We start from the raw sequence: 23,447 nt of genomic DNA, 5'->3' as shown, positions 1-23,447 counted from the left end.
CTGGGACTGCGGGGACGATTTCAGTGAAACGGTGAGAGCTTCACGAGCTACATTGAGGATGTGATCAGCCTCTGTAGGCGAGTTGATGCCAGGATGACGGAGGCTGACAGAATTAAGAATATAATGAAAGGCATTGATGACGACACTTTTCATACGCTTGTGGCCAAAGACCCACAGACCGTCACGGCCGTGATTCAGTTCTGTCAAAGTTTCGATGAGCTGCGCAAGCAACGAGTTTCTACACGTCGCGCTAATACGCAAACAGCTGATATTTCGGCCTTGGAGTGCAAAAGCAGTGGCCCCGACTACAGCGTGTTAATGCCTCAAATTCAACAGTACATCCGGGAAGAAGTTGCTCGACAGCTCTCTCTTGTCGCCACCATCAACGAGACCCCCACAACAGCCCCGCTGCGGTGGTCTAGTGGCTAATGTACTCGGCTGCTGACCCGCAGGTCGCGGGTTCAAATCCCGGCTGCGGCGGCTGCATTTCCGATGGAGGCGGAAATGTTGTAGGCCCGTGTGCTCAGATTTGGGTGCACGTTAAAGAACCCCAGGTGGTCAAAATATCCGGAGCCCTCCACTACGGCGTCTCTCATAATCATATGGTGGTTTTGGGACGTTAAACCCCACATATCAATCAGACCCCCACAACACTGGACCACTCACTTCGCCGTGCTATTCAGACGCAAGTTGCCGAGGCTCTCCCTTCGCCCGCATCCCCAATATCAGTGGCTGCACCGCTTACTTATGCAGAAGCCGTCCGCCGACCTCCTGCCCAACCGCCGCTCCCTTCATACAGTCCAGCCACCAACTACTACAAGTCACCAGTTTCAGTTTATCCGGCAAAACGGCCCTTTCCACCACCTCGAGCACCTGGAAACTCTTGGCGTACTCCCGATAACCGGGAGTACGCCAAGAGTTTCCACACTTGTGATGACATCTTTCCTTTCGATGCTCGTTCTGATAGGACACCGATGTCCGTGGATGCTGTCACAGCTGGCACCGCGCCCTCACTACCTGACGAAGACGTTCTGTTGTGCAGCGTAGACACCGGCCTTACGCAAGACCAGCGCAATCAGCTCATTCAACTACTTGACCGTTTCCGCGCCTCCTTCGACCATGGACAACCTCCCTTGGGACGCACGTCAGTTGTCGCTCACCATATCGACACCAGTCATCATACTCCACTTCGTCAGCGCCCCTACCGCATCTGGCAGGCTAAGCGTGACGTCATGACTCAACACGTCGACGAGATGCTGCAACGTGGTGTTATTCAGCACTCACACAGTCCTTGGGCTTCGCCAGTAGTCCTCGTGCGAAAAAAAAGATGGCTCCATCAGGTTTTTCGTGGATTATCGTCGACTGAACAACATCACACGCAAGGATGTTTATCCCCTGCCACGCATTGATGACGCCTTGGATTGCCTTCAAGGTGCGGAGTTTTTCTCTTCACTGGATCTGCGCTCTGGATATTGGCAAGTGCCAATGGCTGAACCAGACCGTCCAAAAACGGCGTTTGTGACCCCTGACGGCTTATATGAATTTAATGTAATGCCCTTCGGTCTTTGCAATGCGCCTGCGACTTTTGAAAGAATGATGGACAGTGTCCTCAGGGGACTTAATTGGCACATCTGTCTTTGTTATTTAGACGACATAGTTGTATTCTCGGCGAAATTCAAAACTCATCTTTCCCGTCTGGAACAAGTTCTCTAGTGCCTTACGGCAGCCGGGTTGCAACAAAACTTCAAGAAATGTCGTTTTGGCACCCGCAAACTCACAATTCTCGGCCACGTCGTTTCAAAAGAAGGAATATCGCCAGACCCTGCCAAACTGCGTGCCGTTGCCGAGTACCCCAAGCCTACTACCCTAAAGGAGCTTCGTAGTTTTGTAGGCTTGTGTTCCTATTTTCGGCGTTTCATTCGCAATTTTGCCTCTATAATTGCCCCTCTGACTCATCTTCTCTCCCGTAGCGCAGACCTCTCTGGCTGGAATTCCCACTGCGATGAGGCATTCACAGCGCTACGCCGGCTACTCACGTCTCCGCCAGTTCTCCGCCACTTCGATCCCAATGCACCCACTGAAATTCACACGGATGCAAGCGGTGTCGGCCTCGGTGCCATTCTCGCTCAACGCAAGGATGGCTTCGACGAGTACGTTGTCGCCTATGCCAGCCGTACACTAACGAAGGCAGAGTCCAACTATTCCGTCACGGAAAAAGAGTGCTTGGCTATCATTTGAGCTATAGGAAAATTTCGCACGTACCTTTACGGGCGCCAGTTTGATGTTGTCACAGATCACCATGCCTTATGCTGGTTAGCGTTCATGAAAGATCCTACTGGCCGCCTCGCTCGTTGGGCTTTACGCCTTCAGGAATACGATATCCGTGTTGTTTATCGCTCAGGACGCAGACATTCAGACGCCGATGCACTATCCCGTTCTCCACTGCCCCCTGACCTTGCCTGCTTATCAACTGCTATTTGCGATTCGTCATCGTTGAGCATCACTGACATGCCATCCGAACAGCGCAAGGATCCCTGGATTAATTCTTTGCTCGACGTCCTCTCTCACAGTTCGTGAGAAACGACTTCACGCTCCCTCTCTCGTCCAGCAAGACACTTTGCTGTCCGTGAAGGCTTGTTGTATCACCGCAATTACGTAACGGACTGCCGTAGGTGGCTCCTTGTCATCCCTCGTCATTTGCGTTCGGACATCTGCGCTGCTTTTCACGATGACCCCCAGTGTGGCCACGCTGGAGTATTTAAGACTTACTCTCGCCTTCGTCTAAGATACTACTGGCGCGGCATGTATCGGCACGTTCGCCAGTACGTTCGGTCATGCACCACGTGTCAACAACGCAGGACGCCTTCTCACAGCACTGCTGGCCCTTTGCAACCCTTAACGTGCCCAGCGAGACCATTCGACCGCGTCGGAATTGATATTTATGGCCCTCTACCCAACTCTCTTCGAGGCAACCGGTGGAGTATCGTCGCCGTTGATCATTTGACACGCTACGCTGAAACATCTGCGCTGCCCGCTACCACTGCGAAAGACGTTGCGTCCTTTCTTCTTCACCATCTCATTTTGCGACACGGTGCACCTCGTGAATTACTGAGTGACCGTGGACGCGTGTTTCTCTCGAACGCGGTCGACGAGCTACTCAAGGCATGTCGCACTGTCCATCGGAAATCCTCGGCATACCATCCTCAAACCAATAGCATGACGGAACGCTTTAACCGTACCCTTGGAGATATGCTTGCCATGTACGCCTCTGACGACCACACAAATTGGGACCAAGTGCTCCCTTTTGTCACGTACGCGTACATCTCTGCGCCACAAACAACCACTGGCTTTTCTCCTTTCTTCCTCCTGTACGGACGTGAGCCATCATGCTCCATGGACACCATTCTCCCCCACAGGCCTGATGTTTCCGAACCGACGCCTGTTTCCGAAGCAGCGGCTTATGCCGAAGAGTGTCGTCAACTCGCTCGCTCATTTACCGCAAAAGACCAATGGCGCCAGAAAACTGACCACGATTCCTCTGCGTCTACTGTACACTATAACCCAGGAATGCTGGTTTGGCTCTGGGTCCCGTCTAGCCCTCCCGGTCTTTCCCCGAAGCTTTCGTCGAAATACCATGGCCCCTACCGTGTGGTGCGGCAAAAATCTCCTGTAAACTATGAAGTTGAGCCCATTGATCCACCTTCGGACCAACGCTGCCGTGGGCGTGAAACAGTACACGTATCACGCCTCAAACCGTGCTATGACCCCCTTGTCGTGTCCTTTCCATAGGTCGCCAGGTTGGCTCCTTTCTGCGCGGGGAGTAATTGTACCGAAGCATAGTGGCGCCAGCTCTGTGCCAGCGTGAAAGAAGACGTTGACGTCCGTGTGTGTCTCGTGCTTGCCGGGTTCCTGCCTGTACCAGCTTGTTGCGGCTAACGTTTCTGGAATAATAACCTGTGTTTTTACGCAACCTTGCTCATTGCAATATATATATATATATATATATATATATATATATATATATATATATATATATATATATATATATATATATATATATATATATATATATATATATATATATATATATATATATAATGTTTATTATTTATTATGTTTGCGCATCGCCCCGCCGGGTGGTCTAGTGGCTAAGGTACTCGGCTGCTGACCTGCAGGTCGCGAGTTCGATTCCCGGCTGCGGCTACTGCATTTCCGATGGAGGCGGAAATGTTGTAGTCCCGTGTACTCAGATTTGGGTGCACGTTAAAGAACACCAGGTGGTCGAAATTTCCGGAGCCCTCCACTACGGCGTCTCTCATAATCATATGGTGGTTTTGGGACGTTAAACCCCACAAATCAAATCAAATCATATGTTTGCGCATCGCAAAACCACTGCTCCTGTAGCGCAGCAGAGTGCACGTGACGTGCCTTCGTTTGGGCGAGCACAGGTGCCGATTTGTGGACGATACATAGCAGAACAAATAAACAGTAATTGATGACAGATGACAGAACCACATGATGGAGACTGCCAGAAGACAAGCGCGTTGAAGTGCTATGGGAATTTGCCAGTGCCCGTGCAGAGGCTTACTTGCAAAGACCGAACGGATGGTTTTATTTTCGATAGACACAGAAGCCAAAAGTTCGGCGCACAAACTGGAGCAATTGTCTGGCTGTTTTATTTTGCAAATGTGTAAAGAAGTAAAACAAAGGCCAGGATCAGCCCTAAATTGAGAATAAATAAAATATTTTCACACATATTGTTCCAATTATGTGTTCACTGTTGAATTAGTTGCATTATCACAAGAACGTCGGGACGGAAACACTCAAAAGCACAGGAACGCAAGCAATAGAGTTCACATCTTGCAGCATTTCACCGCTCTTTTCATCTCACAGAATTCATACTATGCACTTCATAACTGATCGCTCAATTGCCAGCATTTAAACTACAGTCACTGAAACTTCAGAGGCTCGAAACCAATGTTATAGGTTGGCACACATGCTGAGTATATTTAGTGGCTGTTGCATCTGATACTGCATTGCATAGATACTATAGACCTGTGTGGAGGTATTGAGAAGTCTATCTTAGTTTGTGTTAAAAGATTAGCGGCAACTGCAGTTGCTGAGGTTAAATATTCTAAGTGAATTAATAAATTTGAAGCACCGTTATCTGAAGCGACCTACTCACAGTTACTATAATTATTTAGATGCATTAGAAAAGTGTAGCTCTTCCAGATCTATTAGTTGTGATCTTGTAGGATCCGATTAAAATGCGCTCACAATTCTTACTGTCGCGAAAACTGATCGGTGTGAAAGGTTTCATCTCAAATAAGACAATACCAAAAATTTGCAAGGGCTGCAGGTATCTAAAACAAGTTTGGTAAGTACCTGGTGCGCACACGCCAGGCGGATATTAAAAGAAGATTTCTCTGAAAGGGCCTTCAAAAATTTTTTCAGTCTGCTGCATCATAGACACCGCGAGTTACTTTCACCAATACCATAAATATTGACATGTGGTGTGTTCCCAGGTTTCATAATAAATACGGCCTATACAATCACTAGAGCACAACTTGGCCCATATTTTCAATCAATCTGGAGATGCCAAGTGCCTCTCAGCGAAGAGAGTCCGGAGGCACTTTCTAAACTAGTGGCGATTGAACGTAGCTCCTAATTTTGTAGGCCCGTGTGCTCAGACTTGGGTGCATGTTAAAGAACTCCAGTTGGTCAAAATTGCCGGCGCCCGCCACTACGGCTTCTCTCATAATCATATCGTGGTTTTGGGACGTTAAACCCCAAAAATCAATCAAATCATTATTCAATTTTCGCAATTATTGTTTTGAACGTTTCACTTGTCAGAGCCGATTACGTATGAATCCTGTGTTCTTTTGCATCGAACTTTGGGCTCTGTGTATTTATATTTAGATACTGTTTCGCACATTTTCGCAAACGTTATTTATTTTTAAGTTTCCACCAAATATCAATGTTTTTCATATATCTCTAACTTATGCAATGTTACAGTCTATCGACCCAGTCAAGCTGTTTGACAACAGTTCTTAGCCATTAGTATCAGCCATGAACCCTTCTATTTTTGGAAATAAAAATCTATTCTATTCTATTTTTTACGGTCACTTGTCATGATAGCCTAGTGGCCAGGTATTCTGCTGCTCACCCGCAGGTCACGGGATTGAATTCCGGCCACGGCTTCGGCTTTCTCGAAGGAGGCTAAAATGCTAAAGAGCCGTGTGCTCTTCTTTATATTAGTGAACGTTAAACGACTCCTAATGGTCCCAATTACGGGAGCCCTTCACTACGGCTTTTCTTGCATACTGTTACAAGCTGCCACTCTAGCGTCGCCAGCGCGAAGTCGGCGACGGGAATGACTGCAGGTTGATTCGTTCCGTACGCAAGCAGAGACAGTGAAGAGATCAGAGACGTGAGAAAACAAAACAAACTTTACTCTAGTGATATTGCAGCACACGGGATCTAATACAACACTTCAATACAACTAACAAAATACATCAACACTTGATACAACTAAAAATACATATAAAACAATAAATCAGCTTACGCGAGGGAACTATTACAGACTACACAAACTAACAACAATAGACTACGGGGGAGAAATTTCGAAGATATAAACAGGTGAAGGCATACGTGTGATGACCAGTCGCGTTGCGTCCCCGACGATCGGATGCGAGAAGTCGAAGAGAGTTCTGGCACGACTGCGATGTCGGCGGTCTTGCAACGCTGGTGGCTATGGGAGGCTAGTGCTTGCAGGTGACTTCAAGCAGGTTGAGCTAACTCGAGGCGAAGTCCCGATGTCTACGTTGCAGATGTTAATATGGCGTCACAACTAGACGAACGGCTAAGTTTAGGTGGCCAGCCGATACAGAGCCACACTAAAAACTTCTAGAAGAGATGCTTGTTGGTCAGTTTCTACACCATGTTGGTCAGCGACTAGTCTGCCTAGCAGGGCAAAATCCTGCGCTTAAATCCCCCTCGTGTCTCCTCGCTCTCTTCCTTGGGGACAAGAGACCTCAACATGGGTCCAGTCATGCGCGTTTCATTGATAGAAACTCCACCCCAAAAAAATTTGACCCCACTCCTTTTTAATTGGGAGAGGGCCCTCAACTAGCGAGAGCGACAACCTGTTGGGTTGTTGTCATACGGCTTGGCCACCAGAGGGTTTCCCACGCTTTTCCCCGTGGGAACGGTCAGACTGTTTGGCTCTCAGCCGGTGCGTCCCGTAGTCTAATTCTTGTTCGGGGTACATCGCGGCTTTCCACGACCTTGCAGACGCCGCCGCAGTTACAAAAGGATCAATCGTCGGCGGCGACGTTCCAAGAAGAGCACCCCATTCTGCACTTCTCGGCTCCCTTTCATGCGCCCGCCGTTCCCACGGTCAGTGGGGAAGTACGGCGCCCGTTAATTGCCGTGATGCGGGGCCGCCAAAAATGGCCGTCCGTGACACGTACCTATGGTGGTTTTGGAACGTTAAACCCAAACAATTTTATGTTCTTAACAGTTAGTCATACATCTTCAGCCCGAGGACTAACATCCATCAATAATAAAATTGGCAGATCCCCCCGTACAGTGGGAATCGATGATACGAAAAGCACGAATGAGAAGTGTTGATATATCACTTTAAAATCAGCACATTTCGAGGTGAAGGTGAATATTGGCGTGCATGACTTTCGTGTCCTGATTATCACGTTTACTTTTGTTATCTATTCACGTCACGTGATATCCAATTTAGTATATGTGGAGCTAGCGAAACGGGCGCCAGCACGCTATGAGCGTGGTATGTTGTCACGTTCTTTCATGACACGCGGGTCACGGTTATCATGTGTGCTCCATGATAATTTTCGCTATAAAATTTATAATAACATTCGCTATTTACTTTCCTGGCATTATTTTCTAATAGTTCATGTGGATGTCAAAGCAGCTTTTTTGTTGCAGATGATTGGCCACGAGCTTATGCACGGATTTGGTGTGAAAGGCATACAAGAGCTTGAAGGATATGAAGCTCAGAATAACGACTATGTGATAAAAGAATACACGAACAGAGCGCTGTGCCTATGGAAATCTCACAAATCTGTTGTGAGTTGGTCTCGCATTCTTCCTTCATTATAACGTATTGATGCCTGTGGGTAGACTTTTTAATTTTTGCAGTGCGGCGGGGTCAATCAAGGGGGCTCTTCAGTGTATACCATCTACGCCTGTACCACAAAGCGAAGTCTCAGCATACAGTCACTTCGAAGGGTTGGCTCCATAATATTTGACAATAGTTCAAGGTTAAACAAAAAAAAATATGAGACTTCAAGTGTCGTCGATAGCTCTATCTAGATAATTTTACTCGAAAAATATCCGTCAGGATATTTTTTTCTATTTAGTTGTTCAGCACTATCCCTGCAGCAGTTTTGAGCATATTGGTATTATAAAATAGGAAGATAATCGTAAGTAATTAGTGAGGTTGATGTACATGGCATAGCAAGGGTGCAATAAATGACAGAGTGTCGTGTGTTAGGTTCGTCACATAGCAAGGCGTGTGACGCGAGGAAGATGGAGACAGTGAGGAAAACAAACGGGAGTTATATTGGACGAAGAACAAAAACTATTGCACATACAGTACTATAAGTTATACAGACGCGTGGTTCACACACAAAAGAAAAGAGTAACCAGTCTCACAGTCTGTGCCGTAGCCCGGTGCCTTGAAGTGGGACCCGTTGCGTGCTCGGATTCAGTCGTCGCTTGGGTGCCAGGTCAGCATACCACTGTCGAGGGCATCACCAGGTCTAGGCGTAGCCGCACACTGTCAGCGACGTCGGCTCGGTAGACGTGGTCAGCAGCTCCGGTCTTTCGAGGGCGCTCGCCGTACCGGAGATGTCCACAGGACCACTCACCGAGAACTCATGCTGGCCACGCCGACACGCCGTGCCCCGAGGACGTCAATGGCTCGAGGACAGGAACCCGGCCTTTCGAACCTCGCGCGTAGTTGCGGGTTCGCCCTAGGCTCCCTTGCGTCGTCTTGCCGGCGTCCGAACGGCTTCGTTCCCCGCGAGCGTCTCCTCTTCTTTTTTCAATGGGTGCGCTGCAATGCCTCTTCATTCTTCTCATCTTCTAAATGATGTGGTGCTGTCGTCTGCTAGGCTCGCATTTTTAAGGTACTACATCACATCACCCCCCACTTAAGAAAGTTCTTCCGGTAGAAGAACTTGAGGGCACTGGGGACACGTTGGTTCGCAGACGGAAACACACACACGTAAGCACCGCTGCACACTATAGCAGTTCCGAGCCCCGCACACTCGGCACATTCGGTCACAAAAGTACACACCAGGAAAAAAAAAGACACAAGTCACAGAACTAAAGCGTCATGCTACTTGTATCGCGCTGTAAGGTTCACATCATAAGCCATTAGTACCACTAAACATCGATTCTTCATACAGATGTTGCTCACAGAGTTGGCAAACGGCTCATGTAATCTGCGCCTATGTTGTCTCTGCCTTTGATATACTCGACCGAAAAGTCGTACTCCATAAGAATGAGGCTCCACCGTAACACGCGGCTGTTCACATGCTTGGCCGACTTGATGTACACAAGCGGTTTGTGGTCACTCTGTAGAATGAATGCGCGTCCAAATAGATAGATGTGAAATTTCCGAACCGCCCACGTAAGAGCCAGGGCCTCTCGCTCTACTGTAGCGTAAGCAGCTTCACGTGGTTGTAGTCTACGGCTTGCGTATGACACTGGATGCAGTATTCCTTCGTGACGCTGCATGAGTATGGCACCTACACTTCTCGATGATGCATCGGTACGGAGTACAAACGGTTTTGAAAAATCAGGTGCTTTTAGAATGGGTGGCGTAGATAGCAAAACCTTGAGTTCATCAAAAGACTTCTGTTCTCGTTCTCCCCAGAGGACTTTGTTTGGGGCCCTCTTCTTGGTCAATTCGGTCAGTGGGTAAGAAACTTCAGAGTAGTTGTGCACGAAATCTCTGTAATAACCTGTAAGGCCCAAGAACGAGCGTACTTCTTTTTTTGTTTGTGGACGCTTCGCAGCTTGTATTTTGTCGAGCGTTTCGACCTGCGGTCGAATAACGCCTTGCCCAACGAGATGACCGAGAAATTTGACTGACTCTTGACCAATCTCACTCTTTGTTGGCCGAATGGTCAAACCAGCGTCGCGAACTCGCTTGAGAAAAGACTCAAGTATAGCTATATGTTCCGCCCAGGTTTCAGTAGCAATGAGCACATCGTCAAAGTAGTAATAAACGTGCGGTATGTCTGCTACCACTTTCCTCATGAGGCGGTTAAACACAGCTGGGGCGGTTTCAATGCCAAACGGCATGAATCTAAATTGATACAGTCATGATTCTGTCGAAAAAGCAGTCATTGGTTTTGAGCCTTGTTCCATGGGAACCTGCCAGTAGCCTTTAGCGAAGTCAAACTTTGAAAAGTATTTTGCTTGTCCAAGTTTACCAAAGATGATGTCTACACGGGGTATAGGCTCGTTATCATTGACTATAATCTTGTTAAGTTGTCTGAAATCGATGCACAAACGCATCGTTCCGTCCTTCTTCTTGAAAACTACTACAGGTGAGTTGTAAGCAGACTCCGATGGTTCTATGATGCCTTGTCGCAGCATGTCTGCTATTTCTTTCTGTATCGCTTCTTGGGTAGCAAATGGCATAGGGTATGGCCGTATGCTTACGGGCCTATCCGTGGTCAATCTTAGCTTGCACTGTACGAGGTGCGTTTTGCCAGGAACATCCGCAAATACGTTGTCGTATCTGGTCAATAAGTTGGTGACTTGCACGTGCTGGGTAGGAGAAAGTGACTCCGATATGCTTACGTCAGCAGACGATTCCTTTCGTTGGAATGGTACGCATGGTAGCTCGTCACTTTCAGTGTCATCCGCCTGGCAAACAGCTGATGCTTCATGCGGTGGTGCAGGCGGCCGTTCCTCATACTTTTTCAGTAGGTTTATATGAAATAGCGTGCTTCTGGTACCGAGGTCAATTAAATAGTCGACATCATTTCTCTTTTCAATGACATTAAAGGGTCCCTTCCACGTCAGAACCAATTTGTTGGTATCCGATGGAAGCAGAAGCAGAACTTTGTCTCCAGGGGATAATTGACGTGGTCTGGCCTTTTGGTCATAATGTTTCTTTTGTACTAGCTTCGCTTTCTGAAGCTCCTCCTTTGCTAGACGGCAGGTGTCTTCAAGACGATTCCGCAGTTCGACTACGTACCCGTAGGATGTTTTGAAATCATCATCAAGATGATCAGCGGCCCATATTTCTTTCAATATCGCCAGGGGACCTCTGACGTAACGGCCGTAGAGCAAGTCGAACGGGGAGAAGCCTAAGCTCGACTGGGGAACTTCGCGATAAGCGAAGAGTAAGGGCGCCAGGTACCGGTCCCATTTCCTCGGACACTCCTGACACATTCTTCTTATCATTTGTTTCAGGGTACCGTTGAACCTCTCTACAAGGCCATTAGCCATGGGATGATATGGGGTTGTTGGCAATTGTTTGAAGGAGAGAAGTCGGCTTAGCTCCTTCATTAGGCGTGACGAGAATGACGTGCCTCTGTCACTGATTATCTCCCGTGGGACACCTACACGAGAAAACATCTCCAGAAGTGCCTCAGCGACTTTCTCCGTCTCAATGCTCGGCAGTGCTACAGCATCGGGATAACGCGTTGCAATGTCCACCATTGTCAGTACGTACTTGTTTCCGCCCTCTGACATCGGTGATAATGGACCCACAATATCAATGGCTACTCTCTTGAAAGGGGTGTCAATTATAGGAGTGTTGCCGAGAGGTACACGACCCACCAAATGCTTGGGAATAGTTCTTTGACATATATCACACGATTTAACAAATCGTGTGATGTCTGACTGAACCCCTGGCCAGTAGAACTCTTCGAGTACCCGGTCGGTAGTTCGTCTAATTCCCTGATGGCCCGAAAGGATGCCTTCGTGGGCCATTTTCATAACAAATTGTCTGAGGCACCTTGGTACCACAAGCTGATTCACCTGCCTCTTAGAGTGAAGGGTGTACTTGTGATAGAGGATACCATCCTTCGTGAAGAACAATATTTTAGCAAACCTGGTCTTGACCTCTTTGTTGACGGCTTCGAAGCATTTCCGCAAGCTGCTGTCTTCCTCCTGTTTGGTTTTAAAGTCCTGTGGGCTGATGTCTAAGGGGTTTATAACTGGAGCCGGAAGTAGATGTGGATTTCCTGCCTTTCGGTTTACTGCAGCAACTTTTGTCTTGCAACGTGTTTTCCTTGCAGCCGATGTCGAAGTCTTTGCATACAAGGGTCCGTGTGCAGAACCAAATTTTTTTGCGCCAGAGTACTCTTCTGCAGTGTTCTGAGTGTAAAGACGGCTCTTCCAATCGTTATCAGGATTGTGAGCATCTCGAACGCCTTCCACATTTCCCAAGACAACATCATATAAAGGAGTATCCATACAAAGGGCTCGAGTTTTGCCAGTGAAGAACGGTGAAAAAATTTCCACGTGTGCTTCAGGCAGCTTCATCAACCGTCCGTCCAGGAGGTAAATCGAGGAAATCTTTCCAGTCAGCTTGCTATCCGCCACAAGAGACCTCTTGACAATGATTGAATCGCATCCGGTATCTCGCAGTACTGTTGCGGGATATCCTTCGAGTACACCTTCGCCCGTGGGCATCGATTTTTCCTTCAGCTTGGCTGGGCGCGTTTCTGCGCACTCCGGACTATAAGGAACACAAAGGGAAGCCTGCGACTCTGAAATAATTATCTTGGCTCCATCTCTTTGTTGAAAAGAGCATGAGGCCTTCTCAACGCTGTTGGCCCTTTTGGAGCAGTCAGCTGTTTTATGCCCAGTGCGGCGGCCTTTTCCACAAAAGGGTGGCTTTGTACCTGGGCCCCTTGTGTTGGTCCAGCAATCAGCTGCTTTGTGACCCTTTTTGTTGCAAAGGAAACACTGCGGTCTCTCTTTGTCATCTTGCAGCTCAGACGTTCGAGTTTGACCTGGAGGCTTGCTCAGGATATCGCCTTTACATTTGCCAAGGTTAATCAACCCCTGGGCCTCCAAGTAGTGGTCTGTAGCCTCCGAAAGTTTTTTAAGGTTCTCACAGTTTCTTTCCTTAAGAAACACAGCGAGTTTCTCATGGCATTGCGCGAGAAACTGCTCCGAGACAAATTTGTCTCGCAGAGCATCGTAGGTCCGGTCTGTCTTGGCCATTTCTTGCCAATGGTCAAAATAACCTAATAGACGCCCGGCAAACTGCGTGCCCGTTTCAGAATTATCTGGTTTGGCTGATCGAAATTTTGTCCGATAGCCTTCTTCTGTGTACCTGAAGCGTTGTAGTAGCGTTTTCTTCAACGTTACGTAGTCTGTGGCATGTTCTGGTGCCATCCTACCAACTACACTCAAGGCCTCTCCGGTCAAGCAAAGGCTTAGTGATAGGGCCCATTTGTCTTGCGGCCAGTCTTGACTAGTAGCGACGCGCTCAAATCGCTGTATATATGCGTCCAGCTCATCGCGTTCCTCGTTAAAGGCTGGGATGAGTTTATGTGGACTTTGGTAGCTCTGCGTGGTGCCTACGGGCGCACCCTCGGTAAGCTGCCCAGTAGTTGTGCTACCTGCTGTCGCACCTAACTGATGCAACCTTAACTTGAGCTCAAGAACTTCTTTCTCTGCTTGTAATCTAGCGACTGCCTCTGCCTCGGCTTCTTTCGCGGCATTTCGTTCAGCCAGACGAGCGTCACGTGCCTCTTTTTCGCGTGCGCGTTCTTAGTCCATCCATTCTTTTAGTGCTGATCCACTTAACCCCAATTCCTTTCCGATCGCCGTCAGCTTATCTGCCTCCATCATCGACCGTCACACACGCATATGCGATGTGATACTCTCCTTAGATGTAACAAGAGTAGTCCTGTCTCGCGGACGCCAGATATGTCGTGTGTTAGGTTCGTCACATAGCAAGGCGTGTGACGCGAGGAAGATGGAGACAGTGAGGAAAACAAACGGGAGTTATATTGGACGAAGAAGAAAAACTATTGCACATACAGTACTATAAGTTATACAGACGCGCGGTTCACACACAAAAGAAAAGAGTAACCAGTCTCACAGTCTGTGCCGTAGCCCGGTGCCTTGAAGTGGGACCCGTTGCGTGCTCGGATTCAGTCGTCGCTTGGGTGCCAGGTCAGCATACCACTGTCGAGGGCATCACCAGGTCTAGGCGTAGCCGCACACTGTCAGCGACGTCGGCTCGGTAGACGTGGTCAGCAGCTCCGGTCTTTCGAGGGCGCTCGCCGTACCGGAGATGTCCACAGGACCACTCACCGAGAACTCATGCTGGCCACGCCGACACGCCGTGCCCCGAGGACGTCAATGGCTCGAGGACAGGAACCCGGCCTTTCGAACCTCGCGCGTAGTTGCGGGTTCGCCCTAGGCTCCCTTGCGTCGTCTTGCCGGCGTCCGAACGGCTTCGTTCCCCGCGAGCGTCTCCTCTTCTTTTTTTAACGGGCGCGCTGCAATGCCTCTTCATTCTTCTCATCTTCTAAATGATGTGGTGCTGTCGTCTGCTAGGCTCGCATTTTTAAGGTACTACATCACACAGAGAAAGCGCAATGGGCTTAAGTGGTTACGCACATACGCTTGTTGCTTTCCCATCAAATTCACTGTTTTTGTTGCCTTCCGCATTTAGGAATTCACTTTTTTAACTGATAATAGTGGCTTTGTCGAAATGATTTATTATCTACCGGCTTACTTGAGCCGACAAGGTGACATAACCTCAAGGGGCCTGCGTACTGAGTCTCAAAGAACCAAATAAAAATTCAGCTTCATTTTTGTAGGACTGATTGCTAGTCCTACAGCGTACCACGCGTTGATTGAAATAATCGCGGACACTTAGAGCAAGGAGCTGAACAAAGAATATTCCCCAAGAAGAGCAAGCAATAGCTACTGAGCGGTTATGTACTAACGGTGAAGTTTACAAAGCTTACCTCAATAAATCAATTTTCGCCAATAACTAACAAATCCCTCCCAACGTTTCAGGATGCAGTTACCTGCCAATCTGTTTGAAAACGGCCACTACCCAGCCTTTCCGTGAAAGTGAATGTTAGGTTGTTTGTGTATTCATGCCATTTTAGGACAGCGAGCCTGTGAACCTTTTTGTCGTCGACTAACAATCGCACGACTTCACTGCATACCGAAAAATTCTGTGTAATAGAAATTAACTAAAGATAAAGAAATGTGCACTGCCCTACTGCATTTTACTGTTCTCCCTAACAAGCCTTCTAGCGCCATGAGTGAGTCACGTGTGTTGTCTTGCAAGGAAGGCGTACTGCGACACTCCGGAACAGTTTCGCGTTATTACACACATAACGCCCGCACGCGTTTACAATCGTTTATTGATATGTGGGGTTTAATGTCCCAAAACCATCATAAGATTATAAAAGACGCCGTAGTGGAGGGCTCCGGAACTTTCACCCACCTGGGTTTTTTTAACGTGCATCCAAATCTGAGCACAAAGGCCTACAACATCTCTGCCTCCATCGGAAATGCAGCTGCCGCAGCCGGGATTTTATCGCGCGACCTGCGGGTCATCACCCGAGTACCTTACCCACGAGACCACCGCGGCGGGGCTACAATCGTTTAGTGTCAGAACATCTAAATCCTAAGTAAGCAAAGCATGACATAATTTATAAGCATTACTAACAAGTGACAATTATTTTTTCGTAAAATTCATTCTTTTTAGCGGAAGAGGCACTATCCGAGCTTGCCGGCACACAGAAGTAAAAGTAACAGACGAGTGTTCATTAAAGACTAATTTTAATTTCTTAGCACTCCTAAGCGAACTTTCTTAGCGAACTTCGCATAGAATAGTGAACTTCGGCAACCTTGAGCTTATCTATCTATCTGTCTATCTATCTATCTTTCGATCTATCTATCTATCTATCCGCCTATGACATTTAGCTATCCTACCCATTTCTCTAATAGTATCGATACCAAACTTGGTATGAAAAACATGACTGTATTAAGAACATATTTGCCTAGTAATAACATGAAAATTATGATGGCTATTGCATGATTTACATTTCATTATTCTGCAGGTCTTGCGGTAGTTTCGTTCACATGACGTGTCGCAAAACTGGTGTGGTATGAAATGATTGCATGGCGAACACAAGCGACAGATCCTGACATGAAAATTATGACATGTGTGTCATGTAACAACATGACTACATGCCACGCTCATGATGAACTCGCAGCCATTTCGCTTGTTTCACATATGCCAATAATGGCATTACGTGACGTCAAGAAATGACGAAGGTGTGAGACTGGTGTAAACATGATAATCATAAGATGCGTGTCATGTGAGAAAAATGACTGCATGCCACAGTCAAGGCACCAATACAATTCGACGTGATGCGGTGCGCGTGCTTGCCGGCGTTCATTTCGTCGCGTCACGCTGGCGTTGCCACGCCTAGCACCGGTCGTGTCATATATACTCGCAGGCGCGCACCGCTCTGCGTTGCTTTGGCCCATGCGCGTGTCGCATTTTGCGCCGGTTGCCCTCGGGCCACGTGGACGGACGCTGCTCGCGCCGCTCGCGCCGGGCGTCGGACTATAGAGTGCTCGCGTTTTGCTAGCGTAGCGTCGCTGTGCCCAGCGTGCGCGCGCGTCCACGCTACATCGGAGAATATTGGGCCCTTCATGATGCACTCGCTGCCGTTTTGCTAGCTCCATTTATACAAAATTTCATGTTTCGTGAATTCAATGGATGACAAAAATATATGACTGATGCAAACACGACAATTGTGACACGCGTGTCATAGAAGAACATGACAACGTACCATGGTTATAGCGTGCTGGCAGCCGTTACGTTAGCTCCGCATATACTAAATCTGGTATCGCGTGACGAGAATAAATGACAAAGATCAACGACACATCCAAACATGATAATCATGACAAGGAAGTCATGTACAGCATTATTTACCTTCACATCGTAACGTTCTCTGATTTCAAAGTCACATTCATTCGTGCTTCTCATATCATCAATTCCCACTGTTTTTGGGATCTGCCATTTTTTGTGTTTTGTTACGAAAAACACGCATAAGAAGTATGACCGTTATTTTGACCACACAGGCGCACTATGACAAAATGAAGGTTAAGAGCGCGTGAATAACGCACGACCATGGACAGGGAACAGACGGCACAAGCGATCATTTCCAACTGAAATTTTATTAACAATTTTTTTAAATAATCGAGTTAAGAGTAGAAAACTATGAACAAAAAATAATAAAAGTTTCATCATTCCTTTTTGCCTGCTGCGCCGACCTCGCATCCCAAGGAGCAGAGCTCTCTCACAACACAATTCATATTTTTCTTGTTTGAGTTGCTTTCGGGCTGTAAATTTCACGCTAATAACCTTAAGTAAGCTCAACCAACTAGCCATGCCATCTGCCTAATTAAACTATGCCCCAGTGAAATTAATCACACGCCACACGATAACATTTCTAGAATGTGGCGTCAGTTGCCAAGCAACACAACGATGTGCAATGTCTCTCAAGACCCATTTGTTGAAAAACATCCTTTGTATAAAAAATGCTTCCTGTGGCAGTACCTTCCCTACCATCTGATATTTGCAACTGGCTGAGTGGTGATTCACAATCACATAAAATAACGTGCGCAGAGGAACAAAATCCGCATTCTTCGCACGAAGCTGTTGTTGACTTGCACCATTGTTATTCCATGATGTTCCATGTCTTACCGAACTATTTGAAGACCTTCGTATTTTCAGAGGTTCGCAAGGTTCTTGGCTCTGGTAGGTGCAACGAAATAAACGCTCAGTATTAACAATAAGGAAAATGAGTTGCAATAAATGTGCGTGCTTCGATGTAAGAGTGGAGCACAACTCAGGCGGCTGAGAAATTTTGAAAGGAAGAAAAGGCTTCTTGAACGTGAAGTACTTGAGTTTTTTTTTTCATCATAAAAGGGGGAGTTTCCGTATATCTACATACCATATGTTTTTTATGCATGCAAGTGCCATAGTACCGGGTATGTTTTTCAGGTGATGTGAATACAATTGTCATAACGGAGTACTCGATCAAATACGGCGTAATGCTTTTCAATTGGCAGTTGGAAGCGTTAACGTGCAATGCTTTATTTATAAAAATGAAGTTGTCATCAGGCACATGTGTGACCTTAGCTTTACTTATATGTGCCCCGCCGCGGTGGTCTAGTGGCTAAGGTACGTACTGGGCTGCTGACCCGCAGGTCACGGGTTCGAATCCCGGCTGCGGCGGCTGCATTTCCGATGTAGGCGGAAATGTTGTAGGCACGTGTGCTCAGATTTGGGTGTACGTTAAAGAACCCCAGGTGGTCAAAATTTCCGGAGCCCTCCACTACGGCATCTCTCATAATCATATGGTGGTTTTGGGACGTTAAACCCCACATATTTATCTTTACTTATATGTGTTGTGCAATGCATGTCTCACAATTCAATGCAACATCTCTGATCAAGAGGGCAGCGCTGTGAAGCCAGGATGAAAGGGATAAAATGTTGCTGCGAGCACCAGATGAAGCAACTGTGGTTGAGCCTGCCAGTATAGCACAAGAGCGAGCAGAAAAGCTTTGACACACAGCACTCTAACTCACTTGACTCTTAAGATTGTGGACATTTGCTGCATTGATTATGCCAAGTCACTGCGTGTGAGAGGGCAACTGTGTTATTTTTGGATGGGTCTCATTATAATGGCGTCTTTGAATTCGCGGACGTCTGCACATTGGATATTCTCCTTCCACATTAAGTGTGTTTAGGAGGCTCCCGAAGAAATCAGAGACCAGAATAGCATGAGGCAGTGTTGTTACGGTAAAGACCTCATGAGTGAGCTTACCTAACAAGCAGGCTTATTTTTTGTATGGGTGGGCATCGTTGCGGAAGGGTAAAAATATAAAGACCCAGATATAGGAGACACATATAGAGCACAGACGGTGACGAGAACGTGTATGCAATTCGCTTCCAACCATACATTGGGCCTCAATAAAAAATCACGCCGAAAGAGATGAAGTGCCCAATGTAAAACTGTTGGTGTTGGATGACAGACAAAAAGTAAAACGTAGTCGACTGACATGGCACAGGCATTTTGAAAAACAACTGTGCCCTCATTTTCAGTGTGATCAAGGACAGCCTGAAAGTTGTTTTGGTAAATTGCCATAAAATAAGCTAGTTCATATATGTTGTTTCATACTGTTCTCCTAAATATCTACATAGCATTTTTAAGCTTACTACATCCGACAACGAAATCAAGGTGGAACGCGACAGATAAAAAGACGTTGTGGGATAATCTGGGTGAACTGTGGAGTTGACTCAGACAAGTTGGTTGGCGTTTCGTTGGGGGAAACTGTCTTTGTCAAAGGCGCTTTGTCATCTTTGGTGTGTTAGTTTTAAGGGGGTTAGTAGTGACGTCATCTCCTGGTGGTGGCACATGTCTCTGTTGGTAATCGTCGTCTTCAAAAGAAAACAACTCTATAAAGCGGAGGAGTGCAGTCCTTTTTCCCTTTATAGTTAGGTTGAAAGATACCAAGTGCCCTCTTCCCGGAGGTGGGGGGAAGGCAACAAAGCGCAAAGTAGGAGCGTTGTGCTACAAAGTGGTAGTTGCCGCAGTCACAAACAAAAGAAAGGGCATGAAACTTGGAAACCGGCTGTCGGATGCTGCTCCAGACGCCGCAAAGAGTTGCCTATGAGAGCGACATACGCTTGTGAAGCAGAAGCACAACTAGAAAGCAGTTACGAAAAATTGGGGGACCCTTAGGCTTCGCCTTTAAAAGTTGAACGCCACAGCGAAATCCGGCCCCTAGCGCACCCTTCAAACGCTGCGTTTGAATGGTGCACTAGGGGCGTTTGGTGCCACTAGGGTCGGTGCACTAGGTGCACTAAGTGCGTTTGAAGAGAATACTTATTCATATATATTCTGTCTCTTTCTCTCTCTTTCTCTCTCTCTCTCTCTCTCTCACACACACACACACACGCACACGCAGTAGATGGGAGCAGTGCGCGCTATCATCGACAAATTGGCTCGTTTTGGTCGTGACACCTATCGAAAAAAATGCGTTAAAAGGGCCCTGAAGCATTTATTCAAGTAACCATAGAATGTCTTCACTAGAAGAGCTTATTGCCTCCCAAATTCAACACAGCAAAATTTTAGGAATCCGTCCAGTGCGAGTGGAGTTACAAAGGTTTGTCGCATGCTGCAATTGCATTATATCTTCCCTCGTCCCGGCGAAAGCACTAGAAGCTAAGCAGGGATGGGTGGCAGGGCAAAGAAACTACCACGCCTCGTGTCTTTGAGCATTTTTTTTCTTCGAATGCGCGGCTTTCAGTGTGATCGCGCGTGCATGCGTGAACAAGTAGCAGCCTCCCGCGGCTAAATCGGTGATTTCATTGTTCGGTCACAGACGCATAGACAATATTTTGCGTACAACCAATTGGGCCCACGCCGGCGGCGGGATTTCCGCGACACGCTCTGTTTAACGCTGTCACGTTAAAGTGGGGAGAAGCAGGTGGCGTAGTTTTGAATGCCAAGATTTCGACGGCAAGTGACAATGCGGGTGTTCTGAAGAGCACGCAGTATTACATGAATTGGCCGCCCAATTTTGTCTATATATTGTTTGATGCATGAGGAACACTAAATACAGTACATTAGCTTCTTTGATGTGCAGGTGAAGCCCGATGTGTCCTTGTAAATTAAACAGACGCTGTGATTTTTAGGCTGCTAGCTGCTGTATAGGTTTGCAGATGGAGCATCTCGACCTATACTCCAGACAAAACTGATAAAAGTGCAATTTAGTTGAGTCTCGGTACGTGTTCATGTGTGGCTGACAAGCCGATTGCATTCCCACCAATTTTAAAGCCTTAGGACATGTATTTGTGCAATAATTGTCTTTGATAGCACTGCCTTTGTTTGCAGCTCTCTTTAACTGCCGAGCAAGAAGTGCTGAACACAACGTTGGACGACGAGAACTTGGCTGATCTTGTTGGCAGCAAGGTTGCATACGAGGCATTCAATTCTTTGATTCCCGAGCACAGGGACGAAGTACTCGTTGGGCTAGACTTCACTGCTGAACAACTGTTCTTCTTTAACAACTGCGCGAAATTATGTGCTCAGAACGCCATACCAGGAAAACGCTACGCACCTTATCGCTCACGGTGTATAGTGCCCCTGATGAATATGCCCGAGTTCTCCCACGCCTTTCGCTGCGGAGTAGGGACTCCTATGAATCCACAGAACAAATGTGCTTTTTGGTAGTCAACACTGAACTGCTCTGCCCAAGACGTCCGGAAGTTCGTTCTTATTTTCGAGGCTGAACAAAAGCCTCACTGAGATTGCATTGTACGAGGCTTTAGCCTTGACTAGAGATCATGTATAGCGGTTAGCATACTTACTAATAAATATGGTAGAAGTAGAGAAAATGGAATCTGCCCTACTCGCGTAGAGCGCAAGTGAATCGCCTTACACAGCCATATACACAACTATACTGTAGCCACGTAAACCACAAAGTCCACTCATTTGGGAAATAGTGGACGTGGATGTGTTCTCGGAGGCCGGGTTACTGTTTTTTCATGCCCTGGGACGTGTTAACAATGCCCCAAAACCACACACTTGCGGATAAATGAAGAGGTGTACTCCACAAAGTACACTAAGAGCATAGCGACGCCACTTCCATTGGCAAAACGGCCAAGATAAGGTGAAAGAGATTCAAAGAACACTAAAGACGATGTTTCTTGTAGCGACCCGAACAACATGTTTCAAGACTGAGCTTGTTTAACAATACTGCGCAACAATACGAAGGAAGAAGAAAAAAAAAGCATGGAAATAAGATTCATTCGACACGGAGCACTGACAAGAGTCGTAGCCTCCTACCGAATATTTTCGGGGTTATATGTAGCCCGTGGACTCGTCAACTTACGTTGATTTGCTGCCAATGTATACGGAGAAGACCATTTACATTGGTGGCAAAAATTTCTATCCCACTTTGAGAGTAACTTTTGAAGTAGAAGTCAGTAATTTAGTTTAATAGGTTCATGCAGTTTTTTCGGACACTTTTGCATGTACAGCTTGGTTCAACCGAAACATGTTTGCAAAAATCAGAAATGAAGGATGTGTGCGTTTTCTTCGCCTGCGTTTTCTTCAAACTCAATTCTTGCGCTTTTTCAACTAAGGTACTGTTTGCTGGACACCCTGTTATAATCATTTTGTGTACATGACAAACAGGTGCTTTAGCAAGCTAGATATGAGTGACTGCATCAACGCTACGAAGGAAGTGTACATGTACAAAACGCATTTTTTGTGCGTTGTCATCAGTCTGAAACGTTACGTGTTCATTTGCAAATTGAGACGTCATGTACACAAAAACAAATTTTACTTGGTGTCGAGCCAAAAAAATGAAACTATCAGTAAAAAGGAACACAAACGTAAAGCATTTCAGGCACGCAAAACAAACGACTTGCTCCATATTTGTACTTTCGACACATATTTTTGATACTCTTTTGCAGTAGGCACGTGTTCCCCATTTAAAGAGCAAGTACTGGCACGCCATTTCACGGCATCTTATAGGCCTAATATACAATGTTTGGAAGTACGAAAGAAGACTTTCTTCGAAACGAAAGTGTTGTGCTTTTGTCACGGAATAGAGTATGCAGTTTTAACGGCGTGACCGAGTGTTTTGTGTCAGGTGAGCAAATTTAGAAATTTCGTAAGAAGACTAAAAATTTCGTAAGAAGTCGCTGAGTGCTCGAACGTGCTATAAATGCTGTTTTTCTTGTGAACTAAATTTTTTGCGGTATATGGCCTCTCATTTATAATATATATAGATAAGTGTCACGCTGTATCCATCTGAAATGATTACATGACAAAACAGCTACGAGAGCAAAGAGAGGAGTGATAAGCGTTTTGTCGTTTTAATACGAATTCGTTCCATGCTATCATGCGGCTGGAAACGCAGAGGGGTCTGAGAGGCTCTACTACCAGCCTCCGAGGGTCTCCGTACGTTTTTGTTCTAAACCTGGGACCCTCTTCTCCATATCCCTAATGATAAAACCGTACTAACCAGACTAGTCGTACTATATTTAATCATACCTGGATAGCCGTGTAGTCACGATGCTCTCCTTCGAATTGTGAGCACAGGGACTAGAATACTGACTCCATATAAAACTTTGATTCTCTTCATTCATTACTGCTCCTCTTTCTCACCACTTCTTTGTGACGTGAAGTAGCTTATGAACAAAGCCAGTCCTTTGTAGCACCGTAGCCACCGCAGACGATGATACTGAGGACGATGAACAAGAAGAGCGTTCCAGACTACAAGTCTTATTTCTATTATTGCGGCATAGATAGTGCCGGGCACCCAGAATTTCCCATAACAATGAGGATGACGATAAAAAACGACTGGCTTTC

The sequence above is a fragment of the Rhipicephalus microplus genome, chromosome 3 (assembly GCF_043290135.1).
Source record: "Rhipicephalus microplus isolate Deutch F79 chromosome 3, USDA_Rmic, whole genome shotgun sequence".
NCBI classification, from domain to species: domain Eukaryota; kingdom Metazoa; phylum Arthropoda; class Arachnida; order Ixodida; family Ixodidae; genus Rhipicephalus; species Rhipicephalus microplus.
The sequence above is the reverse complement of the archived record's forward strand: the minus strand, read 5'-3'. Positions refer to the sequence as shown.